Source organism: Emydura macquarii, unplaced genomic scaffold (assembly GCF_026122565.2).
Source record: "Emydura macquarii macquarii isolate MOO-44397 ecotype Brisbane River unplaced genomic scaffold, CSIRO-AGI_Emac_v2 contig_3327, whole genome shotgun sequence".
Classification (NCBI taxonomy): Eukaryota; Metazoa; Chordata; order Testudines; family Chelidae; genus Emydura; species Emydura macquarii.
Window position 1 is genome coordinate 1 of NW_027133464.1, and position 8,128 is coordinate 8,128.

The window sequence follows — 8,128 nt, forward strand, 5'->3', positions numbered from 1 at the left end:
TTTAACACAGTTTAGCTAACAGGATTTTAAAAACATGCCCTTTATCTTACTGAAGTCAAAGCCAGAGTGAGGGTTTTTTTTGATGGTGGTGAGTTTTAATTTAATTTTTAATTGAAACAAATACATTTTTGTACCCCAGCTTCAGTTAAAAATAACATGAAAATATAAACTGACCACATCAGTCATATTTTTTATTAGAACAATGAAAATAAAAATGGAAAACTTAGTAAACCAAAGGCACATTCTTCATATTTGATTTAGAAAGAAGAAAACCATCACATTAAATATTACTCTTTTGATTACAATAGCACTGTAGAAAAAGGCAACAGGCTCTCTCCTCCCTGCCTCCCTCCTCCAGTTTTTTTGTCTTTATCTTGGTTTTAGATTATTTCTTTATTCCTATTCCATTCATTTCCTTTTCCAGCTAGAAGTTTGTTTTTGGAACATATTGATGGTATTTACGTGATATCACTGTCCAAGCTTATGAATGTATATTTGGGATATTGGCTCTTCTTCAGTAACCTGCAAACTCTATATTTCCATTATGTTCTTTAACTCCTTTGTTTCTATTTAGGATACTTTTTCTTGGCTTCCTCACTTCTTCTGAGCTTTTCCTTGTGCTTTACCCTCCCACCTTCACTGCCTGCATCTGTATATTTCCACACGCTAAAGCAACACAAACACCTTCAGGGTATTTTTGATTAAGGAAAACAACACGAAGAGAGAACAAAAGGAATGTCCCTGGGAGAGCGCTGTGTGTGTGTATGACTGCACTCATCTCTTTGGTTATTAGCTGCCATGACCTCTACAAAATAGGTACTTAACTCTGTATGCAAAAGTGTTCTTAAACTTTATTAAAGGTATGGTGGAAAAAATGGCAAAAGTGTCAGATTTTTAAAGTTGTTTATTTAAATAGGAGCCAGGCACCAAAATAACTTTAAAATATGATCCTCAGTGACTCAGTAGCCTCAGTCCTCTTTTCAAAAGTAACAGACTTTTAGGGTAAAGTTATGACTATACTTGATTTCAATGGGAGTTAAGTGCCTTAATACCGTGAAGATTTGAGCCCAAGTGCCTAAGTCACCTCTGAAAAGGGATGTAGGATCCTAACTCACTTAGGCAATTTTGAAAATGTTACCCCCAGTACACAGAAAGCTGAAGGCTTTACAGTTTCACAGCTGCATGTAGCATAGCACTGGCATTTTCTTTCTTTTTGTTCTACGTGTAATGAGCAGGGAGATTAAAGACAAAACCCAAGTGTAAAGTTCTGGAAAAATTTCTCAAAGATAGAGACTCACTTTCCATGTAAAGTATGCATGTATGCACATGCAGTTACCACAGTCACACATGTAAATTAGCCATTTACATTGTCATTTACCTATTTAGGTGTCAAAGTGACGAAATGATCGACACCCCAACAACATTTGCAGCTGTGGTCCATGCGTCTTCTCTCCCTTTCTGAAAAATGGTGGTCCTATTTACTGGGTCTGTAAATGGACAAAAGTCAGGAAGCGCCGAAGGTAAAGTTCTCTGAGTAACAGTAACTCATCCACACCACAGACGCTGTTTATGACTGGCCTGGGTCTGGTGTCTCTATACATGCTGCGTGTTACCTTACCCCAGGAGTGGACTAACTGAAGTCAATCGGGATGTTGGAATAAGGTGCTACACCACATGACTAGGGATATGAGCAGGGACCTAGTTTTCCGTGGTAAAAAAACCCCAAAATTCTCTGATTAAAACACCACAAAAGTCCACGTTTTTCCGCGATTAAAATGAAATGCTGAACTTCAGTTTCCCTAGCCACAGCATATACAGGTAGCAGTTGAACACACACAGCACAGAACAGCACATTACCGTCAACATGAAATTTCTCCATAGCCAGGCTCCCTGCTCCGAAAGCAGCACGGCCGTCAGAGCAGTGGAGACGTAAGGGTGGCAAAACCAAACCAGCCCCCCTTACTGCTGCACTTCTGCTTGTGGTGTCACTGCCTTCAGAGCTGGGTGCCTGGCCAGCAGGGGTCGCTCTCTGCTCTGCCTTCAGAGCTGGGCTGCTGGGGAAAAACCAAAGATTCTTTGTATAAATGCAAATTCTGCATTTTTCTTTGTTTTTCAATGGCAAACGGCTTTGTATGTCTTGTACTCTTGTCCCACGCAGTAAAGGCTTCATTCTACCATCCACTCACACTGAATAAGGGCAGTAGCAGCAGAGGATGTATGTCTGCAATGTGTGAGAGTTAGTGTCACGGTAAGAACCTTCCCTTCTGCATTTCCTGACTTCTGTGCATTTAAATTCCTAACCTTACCAGTAGCGTTAGCAGAGTTCCCTCCAGTGAACAGCTTCCTGTTTAATTAGTGCGAGTTTTAAAGCATTACCACTAATCTCAGCTGTTTTCCTGTGTGTTCAGGGGGCAGGAAACATCTGAAGTGTCACCATTTCCCCACTTTCTCTTTGGGGTGAGGTTCCTTCCAAGTTGTCAGTGTTTGGATTTGATTCCCTGTTCGAATTTCCTGGCCCTGAAATCTGCGGAACAAGATCATTAGCTCCAGAGATCCCCTATGGATTCATGTTCTGAGTGTTTCTCTCTTTCTGATTCCCTTTGCTCTGCTGGAGGGCTTTTGGCAGGTTGGGTTTTTGCAGCTGGATTTTCAGACTTCAGGGTTTGGAGTTTCTTTTCCCCCTTTGCTTGCAGATGCTCCTGCTCTGTTTTATTCCCCTTTCCTCTCGTCCAGGGGAGGTGGAACTTTGCGAACTTTTTTGAACCCAGATGGCTCAGTGCTGTTTCCTTTCACACCCTGGTTTGCAGGAGTAGGGTGCTGTCCAGGGGCTGAGGATGTTTCTCTTGTTGCAGATGGCCCTGTGTTGTTTCCTGCCCATTCCCAATTGTTGGAGGCAGGGTGCTGTGCTGGGGCTGTGGAATTCCCCTGACTATCACTGAATTCAAGGTGGAAATCCCAGTCACTGGAGGGGCAGATGCTGAGGGGCTTCCCCCTGTCCCATCCCACACCAAAACCTGGGCTGAGGAATGGGAACAATCTCTCAGAACCTCTGACAGGCATCTCCAGGATAAGGCTCGTTCCATTGACACTATAAAATGAGACACTCCCTGCTCCTAGATCCAGATACACGCCAATCACTGTCGGGTTCACAGCCCAGGTCTGGATCACAGTGTCGGCCTCCCTGGGGTGATACTGCCCCTTGGATCTCCCCAGAGCCCAGAACCCCTCCTCAGGGGGTCTCTCCAGCCTCTCCTGTCTCACTCTGCCTCTCACAGCCTCACTCAGCACCCCCAGCTCCCAGTCTGGGCTATTGCCAACCTCCACTTCCCAGTACCACCTGCAAACCCCTGCCTTCCCATCATGATCTCTCCTGACCATGAACCCCTCCCTCCCCACGGCGATCAGGGCCCCTGAGGGGGCAGTCGGCTCTATGGAAGGGGGGTTGTGCTGGACTGTTCTGCCATCTGCAGACACGGTGAGTTCAGGGTGTGTGTAACTCGGATCCAGGGTGACGGGAACTGGGAAGAGAGACCAAAATAACTCCATTAACCACAGGTCAGTTGGGGACCCCACGATCCCATGGAAAAGAGACCAGAATACCCCATGAGGCAAGGGATGCTCTGGGATCCCACGATCAAAGAGGAGAGAGACCAGAATAATCCCATTAGCCACAGGTCCAGTCAGGGACCCCGCGATCTCACAGGAGAAGGATTCTACCCAGGAGATCCGTGGTGAAGGGGAGAGCTCAGCTCATGCAGCCACTCCCTGCTATAAACACTGTCTGAGCCAGTCAGCACAGGCCCCTCATCTCTGCCCTGCTGTGTGACATGGGAAGGGGGAGAATTGGGCTTCCCTGCCATGTGTCCTTGGGGTGTCCAGATCCCAGTGCAGTGAGAAGGGCAGATAGCCGGCCAAATTCATCCCTGGGGTGTCCCTATTGACTCTATTGGCTCCATGTCCACCTACTCCCAAGTCACCTGCTCTGCAGGGCTGTGACCCGAGGGCTGATTCCCTGAGGCGGGAGCAGGCAGAAGTGTCAGCTCAGGTTGGGAGTGGGGGTGGCTGCTCAGGCCTTTGCCTTGACAGGACGGGCCTGTCTAAATGGCTCAGGGCTTGAGGGGAGACGCCCAGTGCTGCGAGCGAGGGGCAGAGGGGCAGGGAAGGGGCACTGAGGAGAGACTGAGCTGGGCTGAGGGGGCAGGGGGAGGTCAGAGAAGGAGCTAAGGGCCAGACTCCATTGTTAGGGGTTGGGGTGGTCAGTGAGACTAGCCCTGCTAGCCTGGATCCGGCTGTGGGCTCTGGGGAGCTCCAAGACTATGACTTGGCCTGGTCCCTGAGATGGCGGGGTGATGGGGGGGGAGCTGGAGTGGGGAGGATTGAGCTCTGTGCATCTTCTCATTCCCTGCTGCACAGGATCTGTCCCTGAGGTGTTAGGGCTTCTGGGGGCATGGAGGATTCCCAGGGGCTGATGACTCTGCAGGCTGCGGAGGCAGGGCTGAGCGGGGCTGAAGGGGCAGATGACAGGGTAGGGCTGGATCATCACTGAAGGGCCAGTGGGAGATGGGGTGGGGGTTTCAGGACTAACTGAGGGGTGGATTGGGAGGGAGCTGCCTGGGGGTGAGACTTTTAGCTCAGGGCAACATGTTAAGGACCATTCACAGCATCCAGCCCCATGGCTCTGCAGCCAGCACACGCCCTGCCCTGCCCTGCCCTGCCTGCCCCATGGAGACCCCACACCTCTGACAGCTCAGCTAAATAATGCCAATACCACTAACCCCAGCACAGCATCTGCTCAGCCCCTCACAGTCCCACTCACCCATGTAACTCCGAACCCTCCTGAAATCTGCAAGGGAAGAGGAACAAACACAGTCAGGGACACGGCAAACACGGGGACCTCGGCTCTGACACGAGATGCTGCTCTGGGGAGAGGGATAACTGGCAAATAGAAAGGAACCGAGTGATGTGAAATGTGACATGAAAACACGTCCTCTTACCTAGCTCTGTGGTTGCCCTGTCTGAAATGGAAAGAGAAGGAGTTATTCCCTGTCAGGTAGGCAGAGGGCTCAGTTCTGGGTGTTGTTCTGTAACTGTGTAATTGCTTTACACGTGGTTCATGGGCCCTCACTGCTGAAGGAGAAATGTCCTGGCTGTGTGAAGTGAGACACAGGCCCTTTCACCCCAGAGATCTCAGCTAAAGGCAATGACCAGCTCTCAGGGATGCCTTTATATTGTCTCTTCATATCGGGGACTGGAGCAAATGTTGCTCTCATTGACACTGCTGTAAATCCACAATAACTCCATGTGCTTCACTGAGCAAATCTGGGTTTACCCGGGTGTCATCAGAGCAGAATTCAGGCCTGTGAGAAGCTGCTGTTTGGTAATGGTGGCCCCCGGCAGATGGGGATTTTAAAGGGAGACTGGCAGGATAAAACTCAGGCTGGGATTTGCGCAGCATCTAACCTTGAGGGCAGACACGGGTCTGGATCCCAACACAGCTCTGACATTCTCAGCCCTTCCATCTAAGGACAATTCCTTTTCTGTGTTACTAACAGCCCTTTGCAGCACCAAAACTACACCTTCCAGTGCTGCGGTGGGACTGGGGTGGCTCTAATGTGACTCGGATTTTCACCCGAACTGTTCTCTCAGCCCTGCCCCGCGGTGTTAGTGCATCTGGATCTACCAATGTATGGCTGAAAGCCTCTGCCCAGGGGCTCTAATGAGGAGGGGGATGATCTTACCAAGCCTCTCACGCAGGTCCTTGCATTCTGAGGAGAGAAGAAAAGGAGACCATCATGGGTTCAGTGTGGGTAGTTTGGAGCAGAGTGACATGGGGCTGTTCCAAACTTTGGTTACATCTACACTGCAACTGATTGCGAGCTTCCCAGTTAGGAAAGGCAGATGAATGCTAGCTCTGCTTGAGCTAGTGCACTAAAGGTAGCACCAGGGTGGTCAGGGACAGCACATGCAGCGTAGTAAAAACCAACTCGGACCCCCTGGGTATGTACTCAAGCAGCTGCACTGAGCTGCTGCCCATGCTACCCAGAGCCACACTGCTATTGTTAGTGCACTAGCTCAATCACAGCCTGCGTGTATCTGGCTACTCGAGCTGGGAAGCTCGCTCCCACCTGCACCATAGACATGCACCTGTAGAGATGTGGTGTCAAGCCCTGTCCTGGATTGCATGGGAACAATGTGGGCGCGGGTCCCATCAGCACTGCAGAGAGGCCAGACAGAGTGCATTAGGGTTTGGAGGGTCTGTTTGTTTGTGGCCCAGGCCTAAACTGGGGGGCATGAGAGGGGTAAGGTGTGGGGAAGAGGACAGACCTGAGGAGTTCAGGGCAGGAGTAGCACAGAGGTAGTGGCTGGCACTGAGTGGCACCTGAGGTGGACGGAAAGCCCATTTTGCAGGTCAGAATTGTCCACCCAACCCCATAGTTTGGCCTATGAGGGTGTGATTTGCAGCACGTACCAAAGGGCTGATCTATAACTGCCCCAGGTGAATGTTGCTGGTGTGCACTAAATGGTACCTAGTTTGCACTGAGATAGTCCTCTTCAAATATGACTATGTTAATGCAAACTAGGAACCTGTTAATGTGCGCCCACAGCATCCACATGGGGGTGTTACAGCACAGCACTTTGGTGTGTGCAGCTATTTACCCAGTCACCCCCGTAATCTGAATTGTTGCTTGAGTCCTGCCAGTCCGTATGCATTAACTTCTCTCTGTGTTGTTAAGGATGATGCTGAAATCATTTACTCCTGGGGGAATTCTGTGCCAAAAAATTAAAAATTCTTCATCAAAAAATTAAAAATTAAAAATTCTGTCCACAATATTTTAAAATTCTGCAAAATTCTGCACATTTTATTTGTCCAAATTACACAATATAATCACAATGGTTTCAATTCTTTTGGTAATTTATTTCAAAATACCTGTCAGCAGGTATGTCTGTAACCATAAAGACAAGAAAAAAAGATTTAAAATATGTCGCTTGGCTGGGGTTCCTGCTGATACCCATAAGCCCGGCTGCCCGGGGCTGACAGCCGAAGCCCTGCAATGTGTGGGGTTGAAATGTGCGATTTTCACCAACAGGAAGCATTGTGGTAGAAAACATGAATTCTGCGGGAAGAAATAGAATTCTGCAGGGAACATTAATTCTGTGTAAATTCTGCCTTGTGCAGTGGCACAGAATTCCCCCAGCTGCAGTATTTGTTTATTTCCCAGGCAGGGGGAGATAATCATGAAAGTGACTGAAGCCTGAACATTGTATGTGGTGATTTTTCCATCTCATCATAGTGTGAAAGGACAGACACACATTTACGAGGGGTTTAGCCAAGTACCTGATTCCAAGGCCTTCTTCTCAGTGTCTGAAATGGAGAAAAGAGTTATACCCAGAGACACACTGTGGTGCAGTACACTCCCCAACAACTGGGATTAGTCACAGACATCCCACCGCCGCCCTCCTAAACCCAGTGCTGAAGCCAGCAGATATGACAGGAGCAGGGCTGGCAGTTCGTGAAATGCACCACCAGGCAGGAGATCTGGGGGAGTTTAGCAAGCTCCTAGCCCTCGTCTACACACAATCTTACACCAGTTTAACTAATTAGATTTCAAAACACGTCTTGAGTTAAACGGTTGCAAGGCTGTGTATAGCACAGGCCTTGGGCTGGAGCAGCAGGGCTAGTAGAAGCAGGGGGCAGGGTAAATTACCCCACAGTGACCCCTCTGGTTAGTTACAGAGCAGCACTGCTTGCTAGGGGAGTCCTATCCAGCCTTCCCCAGCTGGAGGAATGGTGGCCACAAAGGGGCATGGCAGAGGGCAAAGGAGATGAAAGAAGGGGATCCTCAGGGCTCTTCGGGGTTGTGATTGCTGTGAGAACGCCCGTCACCGTGCTGGCATGTGGTATCCATTCTCTCCACCTTTCATCCGAATTTCCCTGCATGCGTGTGCCCAGTGCCCAGTAGAACGGGTCAGCGCCTCTCAGCACCACCACAATGCAAACCAACATGGTTACTAAACATTGAAAAGTTCACAGTGGAATAAATTAGACGTGTGGACTTAAAACAATGGTGCTGCTGTGTCTATTGGCACACCTGACAGAGGGAATGTCATAGATGCACAGAGTTTCAGG

General features: G+C 48.9%; 1 pseudogene; it reads right to left on the minus strand.

The window, feature by feature from the left end:
• Positions 1-2,129: 2,129 nt before the first annotated feature.
• Positions 2,130-7,363, minus strand: LOC137143421 (butyrophilin-like protein 8; annotated as a pseudogene).
• Positions 7,364-8,128: the final 765 nt, after the last annotated feature.